The sequence below is a fragment of the Amblyraja radiata genome, chromosome 38 (assembly GCF_010909765.2).
Source record: "Amblyraja radiata isolate CabotCenter1 chromosome 38, sAmbRad1.1.pri, whole genome shotgun sequence".
In the NCBI taxonomy this organism is placed as follows: Eukaryota; Metazoa; Chordata; class Chondrichthyes; order Rajiformes; family Rajidae; genus Amblyraja; species Amblyraja radiata.
In genome coordinates this window covers 6,988,153-6,996,641 of record NC_045993.1, presented here as the reverse complement: position 1 = coordinate 6,996,641, position 8,489 = coordinate 6,988,153, and the positions used below count along the sequence as shown (strand labels likewise).

Below are 8,489 nucleotides of genomic sequence, written 5' to 3'. Positions count from 1 at the left end.
TTTTGTGTTTTCTCACTGGTGGGGAGAGGGGAGGTGAGGGATTGTAACTGCCTGTACAACCAAAGATCCTATAGCGGAGCAAGATAGACCACTCCTGCAAAAATGCAATGGGCTGACGTGTAGTACGCAACCGAGCGGAACGTGGGCCTTTTTTTCATCCATTTCAGTAACCCGGACCCGACTCGCAGTGTAATCAACGTTGCGGGGGAACAGTTTGTGCTAATAAAGTATAATTCTGGAAATGAGGAGAAGATTTTTCCCAAGAACTTTTATTTTTACGAGGATGTTTCCATAACCGGCTTCCGTCTCCGCACTAGTACCTTTGCTCCGCTATGGGATCTTTGGTGCGGAGACGGAAGCCGGTTACCGAAATGGGGCCGAAAATCGTCCATGACCGTACTACGTCTTTTTCGTCGAGTGATCTATCTTGCTCGCTATAGGATCTTTGGTTTGGTGGACTGTGTGGGGTGGGAGGACCCGTTGCTCCTCTCGTGCAGCAGGTGGTGCTGCACAGGACAAAGGGAGATGTCTTGTATATCATTTATCCTGTGGGTTAGTGACTAGTCTTGCTGCCAGCATTGAGTGAAACATTAAAGACTTCTGTTGTAAGTTAAAGACTCTCAAATTTTGTGCAGACTTAGAAAATGAACACAAAAATAGCGAACAACCATTTATATAAAAAGGTTATCAAAATAAACCAGTTTCAGCCTTTCACGTTATGTAACAATCTCCTCTTTTATAAATAAAACGGTTCATTAACATTGATGATTACGTGTTTAAATAAATAATATCTGAGGCTGTTGCCCCCATTTATTGCTGAACTCCTGAGGTGTAGTGACTCAACATTCGATCAATCCCAGTGGATCTGCTCGAGCGGGATTGATTTGTCCCGACTGTGGGCAGCCGGAGTCTAACTCTGGTGGTGAAGAGTTGCCGTGCCCCATATTCCCATTGTCACTTGAAGGGTCGTTGGCGCCTCCCTCCTTAAATTTGCAGTTCTCCGTCAGCTGAAACTGAAACAAACATGATTTCATAGAGCAGTGACTACAGTGAAGTTGAAATAAATGCTCCAGATTAAACAGTTTGCATGTCTAATGTAGACAAAAGTGCTGGAGAAACTCAGCGGGTGCAGCAGCATCTATGGAGCGAAGGAAATGGGCAACGTTTCGGCCCGAAACGTTGCCTATTTCCTTCGCTCCATAGATGCTGCTGCACCCGCTGTGTTTCTCCAGCACGTTTGTCTATCTTCGATTTTCCAGCATCTGCTGTTCCTTCTTAAACAAATCGCATGTCTAATTACAAGTTCTGATAACCAAACCAATCTTTGACCATACCCTTACCCCAAAATAACACTTCTACAAGTGCTGGAGTAACTGCTGGGCAGCACGGTGGAGCAGCAGTAGAGTTTGCTGCCATGCAACGCCAGAGACCCGGGTTCGATCCTGACTACGGGTGCTGTCTGTACGCAGTTTGTACATTCTCCCCGTGACTTCCCACACTCCAAAGACGTACAGGTTTGTTGGTTAATTGGCTTGATATAAGTGTAAATTGGTCCTAGTGTGTAGGATGGTGTTAATGTGCAGGGATCACTGGTCGGCACGGACTCGATGGGCCAAAGGGCCTGTTTCTGCGCTGTATCTCTAACTGCTTTATTTATCACATATGCAACAACTGCACAATGCAATTCTTACACATGCGGGCAGTGGCTATTTTGTTGCATTTTCCAAATCTCAGCGAGTCCGGCAGCATCTCTGGAGGACATGGATATGTGACGTTACAGGTCATACTTCTTTAGTCTGTACAGGGTCCCAACCCGAAATGTCACAGTTCTCCAGAGATGCTGTCTGAAACGGTGAGTTACTCCAGCACTTAGTGTTTTTTTTTAATAAACCAGCATATGCAGTGCCCTTGTGTCTCCACACCCACCTCCCTCACATTTCTCCCTACAACATATGAGACATTAACCTACTGACTGCGCTGGATGGGGTGGGAGATTGCAACCTTCACGTGGTCCGCCCTGTTTCAACGAATGCAATCAACCCGGCGTGCACAATCAAATAAGATCAAATAGAACAAGTTGTCCTACGACTTTAGGCTGTGCATGCTATACGCAAGAAGAAGAAGTTCTCAGCGATCAATCCCAAAGTCCCAGTGGTTGAGCAGCATGGTGGCGTACCGGTAGAGTTGCTGCCTTACAGCGCTTGCCAGAGACCCGGGTTCAATCCTGAATACAGGTGCTGTCTGTACAAAGTTCGTACATTCTCCCCGTGGCCTGTGTGGGTTTTCTTCGAGATCTTCCGTTTCCTCCCACACTCCAAAGACGTACAGGTTTGCAGGGTAATTGGGGTGTGTTTGTATACTTGGTATAAGTGTAAATTGTCCCTAGTGTATGTAGGATAGTGTTAACGTGCGGGGATCGCTGGTCGGTGCGGACTCGGTGGGCCGACGGGCCTGTTCTGCGCTGTATCTCTAAACTAAAACTAAACCAAACTAAAATAACCATGTAATAATGTAACAATCAAACAGGAGACAATGGGATTCTCTGCTTCCTTACAGGAGGGTGATTTTCATGCCCTTCTACTCACCGTGCTGTAGAGAGTGTTGTTGGTGTTGGAACATAAATAGCGAGCACTCTTTCTTCCTTTAATCAAGATGCCAGTGTTGGTGAACTCAATGTCCATCAGAGCTGAAAACAACAGGGTAATGTTGGTAAACTTACTCACTTCACAGTCTACAACAAAGTGCATAAAGTTTAGTTTATTTTAGAGACACAGCGTGTAAACAGGCCCTTCGGCCCACCGTGTCCACACCGACCAGAGATCACCCCGTACACTAGCACTATCCTACACACGAGTGACAATTTACTGAAGCCAATTAACCTTAAGGGCCTGTCCCACTGTACGAGAGTTCAAGAGTTCTCCAGAGTTTCCCCTGATTCGAACTCGGAGAAGGTCCGTAGCTGTCCGTAGGAGTTCGTAGATGTCACGTAGCGGCTCGTACGAGTAACGGTAGGTAATGCGGTAAACTCGTGACGTTTTTTCAACACTCTGAAAAATCTCCACGAGTAAAAAAATACTCTTGATGAAATTTTAAAAAACTTTTTTAAACTACGCGCCGCTACGAGACATCCACAAACTCCTACGGACCCGCTGCGGACATTCTCCGAGTTCGAATCAGGGGAAAACACGGGAGAATCTCTTGAATTACCTCGTACAGTGGGACAGGGGTTTTACAAACCTGCACGTCTTTGGAATATGGGAGGAAACCGGAGCACCTGGAGAAAACCCACATGGTCGCAGGGAGAACGTACAAACTCCTTACAGACAGCACCCGTTGTCAGGATCGAACCCGGGCCTCTGGCGCTGAAAGGCGACAGCTCTACCACTGCGCCACTCTGCTGCCCAAAAATGTGTCACCACGGAGGGATATGCATCAAAGTGTAGGCGGAATTAGTTTATCCACATATTAGTTTATGCGGTGCTGGCTCGAAGGGCCGAATGGCCTCCTCCTGCACCTATTTTCTATTTTCTATCTTGTCACCACGATCGGAACAGGCATTGTGGGCCGAAGGGCCTGTCCCTGTGCTGTACCACGTTGTCTGTTCGATATTCTATTCCTGGTTTTCAAATGCTCTATATTAGGCAATTAATCAACAAACAAGCAAAGCTTCGCAGAATTAGTTGAAGTGATTGTTTCCTTACTGTAATCATTCTGACGCCTCGTCTTGCTGACTTGCCCCTCATTGTTGATCTGGATGTAGAGGGTAGCGTGTCGGTGGGAGGGTTGGCCAGGATTGGGGTTGTGTCCTCTGCTGTGGACCAGCTCCACCGGACTTGCCTCGATCAAGCTCATCGCGGAGAATGACAGAATTAGCAGAAGGCCCAGTGGAATTGCTAAGTGGGGCATGGCAGCAATTCACACTTAACTGTTCAAAACAAAAAAAGTTGGCATTTAAATGTTATTCGGAAGGAGGACATTTGGCCCAACTCCAAGGCAGCTCTTCTGCCCAAGAAAGTATCCTGCCTGATAGCATCATTCCAATGTACAGGGAACACAACAGGCTGCAGAGAGTGGTAGACTCAGCCCAGTCCATTACAGGTTTGTCACTCCATATCATCAAAAGCATCTACATGAAGCACTGCCTTAAGAAGGTGGCATCTATCATCAACAATCCCCAACACCGGAGCCGTGATTTTTCTCTGCTACCATCGGGCAGGAGGTGCGGAAACCTACAGTCCTACAACACCAGGTTTAAGAGCATTTGCTTTTCTACAGCCATCAGATTCACGACCTCCCCCCCCCCATTTAATTTTCAAATAGATTCAAATTTCAATCAACTGTGTGTCGGAAAGAACTGCAGATGCTGGTTTAAATCAAAGATAGACACAAAATGCTGGAGTAACTCAGTGGGACATGGGACAGGCAGCATCTCTGGAGAGGAGGAATGGGTGACGTTTCGGGCCGAGACCCCTTCAGACTAATGCCAGGGATAAGGTACTGCCCATGCTCTGTATCACCCACTCCCCTGACACCAGTCTAACAAAATTCCTTCTCTCCAGAGATGCTGCCTGTCCCGCTGAGTTACTCCAGCATTTCATGACCATCTTCTGATTCTCATAGTCAAACAATGCTGTTTTATTGTTTTTTTAATCTCGAACTTCCCTCATTAACCAGAAGCGACTAAGATCCTTGCATCACCTGAGCAACTTTCATCTCCACCCTTATCACAGACATTCCATATGTTCTCTCCGCCTCTCCTCCTCTCTGCAATTTTAAAACATATTTCTCACCTTTCCAGGCCTGTCAAGGGGACCTATAGACACTCTACATGTGCTGGAATCATGAGAGAAATAGATCGGGTAAATGCACAGTCTTTAGCCCAGAGTCGGGAGATCAAGAACCAGAGGTCATAAGTTTAAGTTGAGAGGGGGGGGAAGATTTAGTTTAGAGATACAGCACGGGAACAGGTTCTTTGGTCCACCAAATCTGCACTGACCAGCGATCCCCGCACACTAACACTACACACATGAGGGACAATTTACACTTATACCAAACCAATTAACCTAAAAACTGGTACGTCTTTGGTATGTGGGAGGATACCGAAGATCTCAGAGAAAATCCACGCGGTCACTGGGAGAACGTACAAACTCAAGTTCAAGTTCAAGTGAGTTTATTGTCATGTGTCCCTGATAGGACAATGAAATTCTTGCTTTGCTTCAGCACAACAGAACATAGTAGGCATTGACTACAAAACAGATCAGTGTGTCCATATACCATAATATAAATATATACACACATGAATAAATAAACTGATAAAGTGCAAATAACAGAAAATGGGTTATTAATAATCAGAGTTTTGTCCGAGACAGGTTTAATAGCCTGATGGCTGTGGGGAAGTAGCTATTCCTGGAGCCTGGTTGTTGCAGTCTTCAGGCTCCTGTACAGACAGCACCCGTAGTCAGGATCGAACCTGGGTCTCTGGTGCTGCAAGCACTGTAAGGCAGCGACTCTACCGCTGCACCACCCTGTCGCCCCCTGGACCTGTCTGTTGCCTGGTCTGCTGTATATTCCTACTGCTTTCCTTTCTTTGAAAATCCACCACCATGCTTCAGAAAGTGCAGGAAACTTTGCAGTTTAAAGCAAAAATTAAATATATATATATATATGTATCAATATCATTGTTATGTTTATCGTTATTTTTTTTGTTTTGTTTTTGTTTTTGAAAAAAACTAATTTAAAAAAATATATTTTTTTTAATAGATTTTTATTAGAGGCATCTGCATATCATAATCCAAACCTGTACAGATTTTGTTTAATGGTTACATATTAAATATCCTGGAAACCTGGATATTTAATGAAAAGATTTTAAAAGAAAAATAAATAAATATAAATAGATAAATAAATAAATAAACAGACACATCTCTGAGTAGCTCGCTTGACTTCACCGCTAGTTGAGTAGCATTAGAGAAGAAAGACTGGATAGACTCGGCTTGTACTCGCTAGAATTTAGAAGATTGAGGGGGGATCTTATAGAAACTTACAAAATTCTTAAGGGGTTGGACAGGCTAGATGCAGGAAGAATGTTCCCGATGTTGGGGAAGTCCAGAACTAGGGGTCCTTTAAGGATAAAGGAGAAGTCTTTTAGGACCGAGATGAGGAAAACATTTTTCACACAGAGAGTGGTGAATCTCTGGAATACTCTGCCACAGAAGGTGGTTGAGGCCAGTTCATTGGCTATATTTAAGAGGGAGTTAGATGTGGCCCTTGTGGCTAAAGGGATCAGGGGGTATGGAGAGAAGGCAGGTACAGGATACTGAGTTGGATGATCAGCCATGATCATATTGAATGGCGGTGCAGGCTCGAAGGACCGAATGGCCTACTCCTGCACCTATTTTCGATCTTTCTATGTCTATTAACAAACAATCCCACTATTTCAAACTAAATTTCAACGTTAAGGTGTACCTCTAGTAATGCAGTGATTTTCTACACATGGGCGATGAAAGCATTTTATCGGATGCATCACAGCTTGGTCTGGGTACAGCTGTGGACGCAGCCCGGACCATCACGCAAACCAACCTCCCTTCCATTGACTCCATCTACACTCAGCAAGGCCAGCAGCATCATCAAGGACCAGTCTCAGCCCAGTCATTCCCACTTTTCCCCTCTCCTATCAAACAGAAATGTGAAAACGCATAGCTGCAGATTCAGGGGCAGCTGTTATCAGGCAACTAAACCGTTCTCTCACCAATTAGAGAGTGATCCTGACCTCCCTTCTACCTCATTGGGGACTATCAGACTATCTTTCATCGGAGGTAGACAAAAATGCTGGAGAAACTCAGCGGGTGCAGCAGCATCTATGGAGCAAAGGAAATAGGCAACGTTTCGGGCCGAAACCCTTCTTCAGACTTTACTGGAGTTTATCTTGTAACGTTGTGCTCTTTACTCTGCATCTGTTCACTGTGGACGGCTTCATTGTAATCATGTGTCGTCTTTCCGCTGAATGGGTAGCTCGCAACAAAAAAGCTTTTCACTGTACCTCGGTACACGTGACAATAATAAACTAAACTACACCAAAGTAATAATTGATCCTCAAAATACATAGAAATGTAGGGACAAAAGACAGGCACAAAAAGCTGGAGTAACTCAGCAGGACAGGCAGAACCTCTGGAGAGACGGAATGGGTGACATTTCGGGTCGAGACCCTTCTTCAGACTGGTCGGAGTAAAGGGAAAGGAGAGATATAGATGATGATGTAGAGAGATAAAGAACAATGAATGAAAGATATGCAAAAAAGTAAAACGATGATGAAAGAAACAGGTCATTGTTAGCCGTTTGTAGATATAGAAACATAGAAAATAGGTGCAGGAGTAGGCCATTCGGCCCTTTGAGCCTGCACCGCCATTCAATATGATCATCCAACTTAGTATCCTGTACCTGCCTTCTCTCCATACCCCCTGATCCCTTTAGCCACAAGAACCACATCTAACTCCCTCTTAAATATAGCCAATGAACCGGCCTCAACTACCTTCTGTGGCAGGTATATATACGGAGGCTGCTGGAACCTCAAAGCAAACAGTAATATGAAAATTAAAGTAGGCACAGACTGACCAGAGCGTTTCTCAGGCTGTTCCTCGCGGTGAAATCTTCAGTCCTCCTTTCGACGGTCTGTCGCTCGGTGATGGCTGAATGCTATATATATTGCTCTCTGACTGTCAACCCCACCAATAACAATCAAAATCTTATCTTATCTACATCGTCTGCTAGTATAAAAAATTGGTTTTATAGGTGTGAACAGAAGCACTCGTTATAAAGATAATCAAATACATTATAACTAATGAATTAAGTGGAAATGATTACAGGGGATTATGAAGTGTAATAGTTCTGGAGAATATCCTGCAATGTAAAGCATGAGAGAAGATGAATTAGCTAGCTGCAATTAGAATGACAGCATTTTTATATCAACCGGAGATCGCCATAAAGGTATAGAATAAATGCAGTTGGATTACAAATGCCATTTATGGATTTGAAGGAAGCAATTACAATTGGGATGTGACATTTTCAATGGCCTCCCCTTTATTCTAAAACTGTGGCCCCTGGTTCGGGACTCGCCCAACATTGGGAACATTTTTCCTGCACCTAGCTTATCCAGTCCTTTTATAATTTTATATGTTTCTATAAGATATCCCCTCATCCTCCTAAACTCCAGTGAATACAAGCCTAGTCTTTTCAATCTTTCCTCATATGACAGTCCCGCCATCCCTGGGATCAATCTCGTGAACCTACGCTGCACTGCCTCAATCACAAGGATGTCCTTCCTCAAATTCGGAGTCCAAAACTGGACACAATACTCCAGATGTGGTCTCACCAGAGCCCTATACAACTGCACCTTAGTCTCACCCCAGTCACTCCCTCTTCTTCCCTCTCCCATCGATGGTTCACTTAATTTGTCATATGTATCAGGGTACAGTGAAATTAATTTTTGTATACAG

The 8,489-nt window shown here is 44.5% G+C and overlaps 1 long non-coding RNA gene across 1 annotated transcript; it reads right to left on the bottom strand.

Annotated features, from left to right (window-relative positions):
* Positions 1-657: 657 nt before the first annotated feature.
* Positions 658-2,686, bottom strand: LOC116966908. Its single transcript, XR_004410090.1, has 2 exons — positions 2,586-2,686; positions 658-1,013 (listed from the first exon to the last, which is right to left on the bottom strand). It is a non-coding gene; the product is annotated as an uncharacterized LOC116966908 (long non-coding RNA).
* Between the last annotated feature and the right edge of the window lie 5,803 nt (positions 2,687-8,489).